At 44.2% G+C, this 10,699-nt stretch overlaps 1 protein-coding gene across 1 annotated transcript in view; it reads left to right on the top strand.

Annotated features, from left to right (window-relative positions):
- Positions 1–10,699, top strand: part of TCFL5 (transcription factor like 5) — a 705,475-nt gene that overhangs the window by 491,835 nt on the left and 202,941 nt on the right. The window lies entirely within an intron of this gene.

The following is a 10,699-nucleotide window of genomic DNA, read 5'->3' as shown; positions in this document are numbered from 1 at the left end:
CCCTGCAGAGTTGGTTCTCCCTTGTAGTGGAATTGGCCAGGGGTAATAACTACAAGTTTCCTTGCACTCTGGATCTTCTCATGCAGTATGACGGGTGACTGGTGCACCACATCTTTGAGCACTTACTACCGATAGCCTGGATGATACTAACTTGATCCCATTTAGGCACTTGTTCCATGAGGATGTGCAACAGCTTTTGAAGGAGGCAAGAAAACCTGCAACTAGAAGATCTTGCGTTTACAAGTTGAAGAGGTTTTCTAGTTGGTGCCAAACTGATATGAAAGGGCTTGGTATGGTGCATACCCCTCTGGTTTTGAAATGTGTGTGAGCTACTCAGTGATGGCTTGTCTTTTGCATCTGTCAAAGTGCTTCTTGCAGCCATCTCAGCTTCTCTGCCCATGAATCCCTCTCTTTTGTCTCTCTGTGGTTACAGTTTGTTGGAGTGATGAAGTTGAGTACCCCTCAAAAGCAAATTCCTCCTCTTTGGATTATCAATTTTTGTATTAAAAAATTGAACTTGTCTCCTTTTGAGCCTGCCTTTCAGGCTGATTTGATGTTCATCACTTGGAAAACTGTTTTGCTTATTGCTCTGACATCTGCAAGGTGAGTGAGCTGCAAGCTCTAATGGTGGGCCAGTCTTATCTGATTTTCCTCGTGGAAAGGTTTGATCTAATATAGTCATATTCATTCATTCTTCAACGAATGGCTTCGCTTTCAAGCTTTGGATCCAACTCTACCACCTTTTATAGATTCTGGGATCCGACTCTTGAGCTTCTCCCTATCTGTAATGTCCCTGACCACTGCAATACCTCAGATCTCATTTGCAGCTCTTCAAGATAGGTCTGGATTGGCAGTTGCTCTAGCTCCTTGTGGGTTATAGTGACTGAACAGGTAATTATTTTTTCTGTAGACCTTTCTGTGTAATTTTTTTTTACTCTTTCTTATATTTAGTAAGCCCTCTTACCCTCAACAACTTTCCTTACTGAGCTTTTTTGGTATTTCGGTACTACCATTGTTGGTAGTCTGCCCCCCCACCTTACCCTGTGTAATTTCTTACTGTACCATTGTTGATGGTCCGCTCCCCCCCCCCTTTACCCTGTGTAATTTCTTACTGTACCATTGCTGGTAGTCTGCCCCCCCCCAACCTGTGTAATTTCTTACTTTACTAGCAGACACCGGGTGCAAGGGCCTCAGGACATATTCCCTCAGGAATCCCCTTTTACGTTGTCTTCCCCAGCTTCTCCCACTGAGGAGGTCCACCCGAAAAGTTAGTGTAAGAGGAAGCACATGGACTCCACAGAGGAGTCTCTCACCGAAGACACAGATTTCGATGGGGGGAAAGATCCTTTCGGTCACCCTCTGAAGTATCATTTGGCGATATCCATGAAATCCTAAAACAGAGAGGTGACTGGCAGCAGTCTAATCCGACCCCAGAGGAATCTGTGTTCCTGCAGGCCTTTCGCACTCGGCCCCCTACCTCCTGGGTTACTCCACCTGCCGATGAACTTGTCAAGTTCATCATGCAGCATGCTTGGAAGCCCCCTGATACTGTTGAAGCTATTATCTGGATGCCAGATAAGATCCTGTCCCCTCCTGCTTCAGATCCCCATTGGTCCAAAGGTCTTCCTGTAGATGCTTTGGTGGTGGCAGCCGCAACAAAAAAGGATTTGGCAGAAGAAGAAAGTCAGACTGTCCATCCGCCTAACAGAGTCCCTGGCCCTGGACAGAATAGGGAAGCGCACTTTTGCTTCAGCGACCTTTGCTATCGGGTCCCTGAATTATATGGCACATTTTACCAGGCTTCAAAGGGATCTGATTTCTGAGCTCTCTGAAATCTTGGCTGGTGCAGTGAATGATGAGGTCTGTGACAGTGACCTGTCAGCTGGCCACCATTGAGTCTATATCTAACTCCTCTATGCGATTGATATCTCACGCATCAGGAGGAGCAGCTAGAGCGGCGGGTTCAGCTGTGGTCTTGAGACGACACGCCTGGATGCGCTTGTGCAACTTTGCGAAACCTTTTAAGTCTTCATTTCTTAATGCCCCCATTGAGCCCTCCTCGTTGTTTGGTCCCAAAGTTAAAAGCACACTGGCCAGATGTGAACAAGACGGTAAGACCCTTTCTGCTGTAGGTGTCTGTTATTCTTCCCCTCAACGTGCTTTCTCCAGAAACCAAAAGAGTGGGAAGATATGGTTCAAGAAATCTCAGGGTCCTTTCAGTGACACACAGGCCGAGTTCTCCCCCAGAGGCAGAAAGGGAAACTATCAGGGAAGACTCTCCTTTCGGGGCAGAGGGGAACCGTGTAACCAGGATTCCAGGGATTCTTTCCCTGGTCAGTCCTACCAGCGCTCCTAAAGAGCGGCCCAACTCCTTTCCTCTGGAGGTGGTTGGGGGACATTTCTCCTTGTACCCTTCTGCCTGGCTAACCATCACCACCGATTCTTGGGTACAAAGGATCATAACCAGAGGTTATCATATCCCCTTCGATCTTTGTCCTGTCCCTTCAAAAAAATTCCCGACGTTCCACCTTGTCAAAGGGAAGAAGCAGCACTAGCGATGGAAAAGCTGCTAAGAAAGAGAGTCATCCAAATAGTCCCTCCAGACCAGATAGGATCCGGATTCTACTTGATACTATTTTTGGTGCCAAAGAAATCCAGGGACTGCAGACCAATTTTGGATCTCAATGTATTGAACAAATTTGTGAGTACAAAAATTCTGGATGGTCACTATACAGTCTGTCCTCTCACTTTTGGAAAGACTGTTGGATGTGCTCTATAGATCTTCAAGATGCGTGCTACCACATAAAGGTGGACAGGCCATCAAGAAGATTTCTGCACTTCCGTGCAGGAGCCAGTCACTACCAGTTCAGAGTACTACCCTTCGGACTCTCTACAGCCCCCAGAGTGTTCACAAAGTGCATGGCAGTTGTCACAGCTCACTTGCAACTTTAAGGATTCCAGGTGTTTCCATACCTAGACGACTGGCTCGTTTCCGCCCCCACCAGACATCTACTGGAAAAAGCCCTGGCATACTCTCTCCTCGCTGCTCAAAGGCTAGGCATAACCATAAACTGGCAGAAATCCAATCTCACCCCATCTCAGTCGACATAATTCATAGGGGTTATCTTGGACACAAAAAACTGCAGAGCTGCTATTCCAGAGCACAGAATTGTAAGGATAAAGCAACAACTAATTTCAATCCATTCAAAGGAAAAATCCACGGCTTACTCGGTTCTACAGCTGTTGGGTTCCATGTCAGCCTCCATCACCATTGTTCCCCTGGCCAGGTTTCACATGAGGCTTCTACAATGGCTACTGCTCACCCAATGGTATCCTTTTCAGCATCCTCTTTCAGCCATGATTCGAGTAACACACAGGTGCAAACAGGATTTAAATTGGTGGATGACACAATCTCTCTCAATGGTCTCGCCCCTTTCCCCCCCAGCAACCCAAGGCCATAGTGACCACAGACGCCTCCCTGATGGGGTGGGGGGGTTATGTCATGAACAGACAGTCCAAGGCACGTGGTCCCAACCGGAGGCCCATCTGCATATAAATGTTCTAGAGCTGAGGGCGGTGCTTCTGGCGTTGCAAGCATTCCATGCCCTGCTGTTGTCTGGGACAATTGTGATTCAATCAGACAACATGGCGGTGCTCTGGTACATCAGCAAGCAAGGTGGAACCAAATCTTACTCCCTTTATTGAGGGGCCATGAGGATATGGCAATGGGCGATGGCTACCAACCGTTTTCTTCTAGCAATGCACATTCCCGGGAGTTCCAACGTGATAGCAGACAGACTCAGCATGTGTATTCTGCAGCCTCATGAGTTGTCCCTGAATCCCTTGATAGCAGCGGAGATCTTCCACCGCTGGGGCAGTCCTTGCTGCGACCTCTTTGCATCCTCAGCCAACTACAAATGCAGCAACTACTTCGCCCTGATTCCCCCTCCGGGACAGTCACCCAGGGACGCTCTAGTCCACGATTGGCCCTCGGGTCTTCTCTACACATTTCCGCCCTTTCCTCCCATTCCCCAGTTTCTGAAGAAAGCCCGGCGGTTGAAGAGCAAGGTAATCCTCATAGCACCATATTGGCCACGACAGATTTGGTTCCCATTCCTTTGGCCTCACCTACTAGATCGACCATAGATCCTCCATCCAATCCCGGAGTTGATCTCACACCCACAGAACCTGATTCATCCCAACCTGAACAGCTTGAAGCTAACGGCTTGGCTACTCGAATTCCCTTGATTGCCAGACAGAATGATCTTTCTTTACCAGTACGTGATATTCTCATTGCGTCTCATAAGTCCTCCACTAGAATTACTTATCTGAGCAAGTGGAAAAGATTTACCTGTTGGCTGAAAGATAAACAAGTAGAGCCCTTTTCAGCACCAGTGTCTATAATACTAGACTATCTGGCCGACCTGTTTCAGTCGGGTCTATCGGCCTCTACCATTAGAGTTCATTTGGCTGCAATTTCTAATTTTCATGAGGGTGTCCAAGATTCCTCTCATGTCCCATAAATTGTGCAAGACCTTCATAAAAGGTGCAAATCATATGAAGCCACCTTTTAGAGTACCTATTTAACCATGGGATTTATCATTAGTTCTACAAGCTCTGACAGTGGCACCTTTTGAACCAGCCTCCTCTTGCGACCTCAAGTATTTGTCATGGAAAAACTTGTTTTTGTTTGCTATTACTTCTGCCAGATGTATTTCTGAACTTCAAGTTTTATGTATCAAGAGTCCATACTTGATTTTTCATAGAGATAGTATCTCTGAGAACTAATCCGTCATTTCTGTCTAAAGTGATCTCTGAAATGTCCATTAATCAAGCCATTGAATTGCCAGTTTTCTTTCCCAACCATCAAACAGAGGAGAGTATTGCCTACATACCCTTGATATACACAGGCAAATCCGTTTTTACTTAAACAGGACTAAACCCTTTCGTAAATCTGACCAGTTATTTTTGACCTTTTCTGGACCTAGATTAGGATCAGCTGTTGCTAAGGTCACATTAGCTAGATGGTTGAAGTACTGTGTGACCTTTATTTACACACAACGTAATATCTCGTCGCCTACTGCCATGAAAGCTCATTCAACAAGGTCGGTGGCAACTTCTGCTGCCTTCTGTGCCAGAGCTTCTTTACATGACATCTGTGCAGCTGCAACTTGGGCTACACCTCATGCCTTCATCAGTCATTACAAATTGGATTTGGCCTCCAGGGGAAGAGCATCTTTCGGTTCTATGGTGCTCAGGAATGTCCTTCCATGAGAGCCTCCCAGGAATAGAGGTAGCTGGGGACTCTGTCCCATACGTAAGGAATGAATTTGGATCAACAATATCAGATAAAGAAGTTATGTCGTACCATAACGTTCCATTTGTATTGTTGATCCTCGTTCAATCATTACGACCCTCCCTACTTTCCCCTCCTGTGGTTTCAAGTGGATCTCACCATCCAGTTCTCTTAGGTTATTTGACCAGAGGTAGCCTCTACCTTTTAACTTGCAAACTCAGTCTGAGGTAACAGTGATAGGGGAATTGTGGGTAAGAGTTTAGCTCGAGAGTTTGAAGCTGACACGAGCTTGAAAAATGGCTGGCTCGGTTCCAGGCTTGGAACCTATACCCATACGTAATGACTGAACGAGGATCAACAATACAGATGGAACGTTATGGTAAGACATAAGTTCTGTTTCCTGCTGATACTGATCAGGGATGTCTTCCCTTCTTGGGATTTTACTCTTTTCTGTACTAGTTTCCTCCTTCTATTGTATATCTTGTTTATGGCAGGGGTCCACCAGACTTGTTTCCTTTTCTTGGAGGAGTGAGTCTTGGTTTTGTTTGGGATAGCCCAATCCATGCATTTTTGTAGGTGTCCATAGAGTGCATTAGTAAAGGATTGTGCAGCTTGGACAGCGTTATCTTTTAGCATGGGGGCTTTGAAACTTCCCACCTCGGTCTTAAGTAACGTGAAGTTTGCTTTTGAAAAGTTTTTCACGGTGGTTTCTTTGACCGGGGATGGTGGCAGAATGTGGATATCCTGAGTGAATAGTTTATGGTCAGATCTAACCAGTGAGGGGGTTGACCTCCGGTGTGAAACACTGGTCACCCATGTTGGTGATGACCAGGTCCAATATGTTGTCACCTCTGGTAGGGATGTTGGCCAGTTGATCCAGGGCATTTGAGTGTATAAATTCTAGGAAATGTTGGGCTAAGGAGTTTGTACTTGAGTAGTTCTCCCAGTTAATGTTTGGGTAATTGAAATCACCCAATATCAGAGTGTTTGGTAGGACCTTTATGTTTCTAGGAATGCGTAGTGGGGTTTCTGGACATGGTGGGTGATCTGTAGCATGCTATAATTTGAATAGCAGTTTTGCCCTTTGTTAGTTACACGTGTATGATCTCTGAAGCATCGTGCTGTGCCACTAACCTGGAGGTGTGGGTATCATTGATGAATATGGCTACTCCCCTATCTTTTATTTCGGTCCAGGTTTTGTAGCCAAAATGTATTGTATGAGTTGTAGCCTGGTAGTGCTGGGGTGCTCTCTGGAGCCTTAAACCAGGTTTCTGTTACTGCACATATATTGATTTTCTCCATACTGAGGAGTGCCTTGAGTGCATGCATTTTGAGGTTTAGACTTTTGGCATTGAGTAGCATTACCCTCAGTTTTTTGTTATTTGTGCTATTTACGGCGGTGGGTTTGTCTTTTGAGCCTTGCCTAAAAAAGGCACTATGGGGGTGGGAAGAGCCTTGGCCAGTATTCAAAAGCCTAAGGGTGACAGGTGCAAGCCATCTCTAGCGAAGCAGCATGGCTTGTCGAGCATGTCATCCCGGGCTGACAGACACTGGATCTCCTTTGAATGACACCAGAAGCTTAGCTAATTGTTGAAATTGATAATTTTGTCTCTATACCGTGGTTTCATTCTTGGTGAGGGCAGGATGCTACTCAGGGTCAGGGTCATACCGGCCTAGGCTACGTGATCAGAGAGCTCCTCCATGTCTCTCTTCATGTAGTCCAGGGAGGTATGGCTCAGGTCATTCACACCAACATGAACAATGACAGAGTCATATTTGTACTTGTTCTGGAGTGATCTGAGTGCTTGTGTTATGTGGCTGATCCTAACATCCGACAGGCAGCTAACAGTAACCTTCTCCTTGTTCAGCCTAGTGAGTGGGACGTCAGTGTGCCTGACTATAGAGTCACCTCTTACTAGTGTGTTGGGTATGTTATTTTGCCTTAAGGGCTGTGATTGCATGGTGCACTGGTTTTGTGAAGTATGTGTTTCATGGTTTGTGTTGGGGGGTGGAGGTTGCTTGGATGTCTGCTTTGGAGGTTTCTTTTGCTTTTGCAGATTTTTATTTAGAGCCTCCGAGTATGTTTTTGTGTATTTGTGTTTGGCTGTATAATTGCATCTCTCGCATATATTAGTGTTTGGTGGAAGGAGGAGAGTGTTGTCTGTGTACAGGAGGCAATTGTAGCATTGCCTCAAAATGCCCAGATTCACCAGTTAGACCAGAGAGTACACCTGAAACTGCCCTTTGGACATGCTTTGATAGGTACAGTGAATTGTTTTACTGACTGGCTGGTAGGGTTGAATAGAGAGAGCCTTATCCTTCTCTACAGTATTGGGGGGTCTAGTGCTAAGGTTTATTAGAGCTTGCTATGAGTTTTGAGCAAGTGCCGGGATGAGAAGTGAATGGTTTGAGTGCTTAAGTTGAAAGTTTTCTAGCTCCAAGGGAAAAATTGAAGAGTTGACTTTGTGGAGCCGGGAATAGTTATACCCTAGCTAACCGGCGCTGCCCGTCGGGCAAAACCATACTAATGCGGTTTTTATAGCAGGGAAATTAAACGGAATGAAATTGGCCCAAAATGGCCAATAAACTACTAATTTCTGGGTTGAAACCACTCCTCCAGGGACAGATAGGCTGCTCAAAGCTCCCCTGTCTCACAGGTGAACTGAGAAACTTCCTTCTATCCAAGTAAGGTATGGGCAAACACAGAAACTTAACACAGCCCTAAATTCAGCACTAACCTGAAAATTGGACTATACTAGCTTAGAAAGGTGGGAAAAGAAGTATATATTTTTTCAGAAAATAAAGCAGATACAATCAAAAAAGCACTTTAAATGCACAGAAATGGCTATCACACTTGAGTGTGTAGCCTACAACAGTTAAACAGGTAATTTAAACACAAAAACAACTTTGTTAAAGGCAGGCAGTAAAATAAGTACAATATGTAGCTGAAACAAGCCTTTTAAATCACAGAAACTCTAGAAAATTGGCGTTTAGGCGATGAATTTTAAAAATTGTATAGTATCTTGTATCCTAGATATCACAAACTGCAATAATGGCTTTAAATATTTCCTTAAAAATGCAGACAAAGGTTCAGTGAGACTGCCCTTGCCCGAAACTATGGGTCTACCTGAATGTTTATGCAAATCTTTATGTATTTTCGGTAGTAAATATCAATATTAGCATTGTTGATCAGATACTATTAGATGAGGAGCAACCAATTTGTTAATAATGCCCTCCTCCAAGGCTAACCTTACAAAACTATCAATTTCTTTCTTGAAAAGTATAGCAGGATCTAAGGGAATTTCCATGTAAAATATACAATCAGACATACGTCTATGAGCTTCTGCCTGATATGATGACCATTCCATAACAACAATAGCCCCTCCTTTATTTGCCGGTAAAATAACTAAATCTTTATTATTTGCTCAATAGAAGAGAAGTTGTATTGTAATATCTTGGATTCACATGTCCTAAAATGTAGATTTTTGGGAACACAATCTTGAAAAATAGATACATATTTGTTCATATGGGGCATAAAAGAAGATTTGTGAATTTTGAAATCAGTAGATCCTTAAGAGAAGGAATCCCCACCAAAATGTAATCTAAGATTAAGTAAATGACAAAAAGAAATAACATCATTAGCTAAGACATCTTCGGGAACAAAAAAGCCAGGCAAAAAATTGAGACCTTTGTTTAGGAATTGTATTTCTACATCGGGCAGTTGTCAGTAACTCCAACAGAGTGTATATACCGCTTTGTTTATACTTCCTTCCGCCCCTGCATTTTCTGGCCCTAAAGGGTTACTTGTATGTTTCTTTGCAGCTGGTGAGCCCTGCCCTGTGTGTGGTCATTCTCCGTATCAGTGATGGAGGAGGACTTATCCCCCAATGTCTCACTGGCACTGCCCTTAGTTTTTTGTTTTCAAAATAGACTGTGTTTCTTTCTTTTTTGAGATAAATGTGAAAAGTCCTGATTGGTAAGTTTAACATTTTCTTTGATAACCAAAGGCTTACCCCTACTATAATCACCCACATCCCCGTTAAACTGTTGGATCTTCTTATCCTTTAGTTGTTTTTCTAAAGTAATAGGCTCCTTAGTAAGTTTGTGAAAACAGGAGGCATAGAAGGGTTTGCCATCATAAATCTTAATCTCATCACAAATGGACTTTACTTCTGATATAGATTTCACAGTCATGCATTCATAAAATGAAATCAGAATTTCCACAAAACTCATTGAGGCATTTTTTTGTGCCTTAGTCCATTCTTGTAACAGTCATCATCAGTGTTACTAACCAAAGGTTGGATATGAATTCTGAGCCCTCTCGGTGTAATGCCTTTGGTTTTGTAAGCTTTGAAAAGCTTAAGGTGCCACACATTAGTCCTGAGTCCTTGTTTGTCCCAACAGTAAAGGACTCTCTCTCTCACAGTGAACAAGATGCAAAGACCTTTGTCTGCCATTGGAATCAATGGGGGTTGGTGACTTCAAATCAAAGGGGGAGGGGGCTGCAGGAGATAGCTGGATGGATTGGGACAACTAGAAAGGGGCAGAGCTATGTTACAGTGGGTTCAACACTGACCATGATTACCAGTTTACATAAAATGAGTGCTCAGTCGCCCCTGCACATGCTGAATATTGTACCAACCAGTACTAGACTTGCGCACAATTAATGAGGCTCTTAGGTTCTGCTCTAACACCTCTAAACAGTGAACGTGGTTGGTCATTGACTGCATGAAATTATTATGACTACACAGGATGTAGTAAACATACACCGTACTGCTACACATGATGTAGTAAACATACACCGTACTGTATGAAGTCATCTGTATTTTGTACAATGCCAAATGAAAGGTAAGGAGATCTCACTGTACTATCTTAATTCAAGGTCACTGCAGTGCCTAATGTGGCAGTAATTCTGACAGAGACAGTAACATTATCTCAAAGTCCGGGCAATTTGCTTATGGTAGAGCACATTGTTACATATGTATAGGTTCATAGGTGTGCACTAGGCCAGTGGCCCTGGAGCCTTTACAAGCCTAGCCCGTAGAAGTGCCCTGGCATAATGCAGCCGTTAGTTCCTGGTGCCTCTATCAAGTAGAGGCACTGGAGTGATCCCTGGGGTGAACTTTCTATTACCCACCCACTCATGTTTTTTCTTGAAAATGGCCAGTGAGGTGCTCTGCTTGACATGTATGAGAAGTCTATTCCATAGCATGGGCAGTCTCTGGATTATGAATCTGTCCCTCCAGCATGTTCTGTTGATTGTGGTAATGAGGTTGATGTCCCTGGAGCATGTGGTTCTAAGGGCTTGAGATTTCTTTAGTGTAACATTTCTAACGGGGCTGGGTCAGACATCGCTTTGTAAGTCGAGCAGAGATTGCCTCTTAATAGACGACATGAGACAGG

Source organism: Protopterus annectens, chromosome 12.part0 (genome assembly GCF_019279795.1).
Source record: "Protopterus annectens isolate FY-2018-M chromosome 12.part0, PAN1.0, whole genome shotgun sequence".
NCBI classification, from domain to species: domain Eukaryota; kingdom Metazoa; phylum Chordata; order Ceratodontiformes; family Protopteridae; genus Protopterus; species Protopterus annectens.
Note: the sequence above shows the minus strand (reverse complement) of the source record. Positions and strands in the feature narration are given on the sequence as shown.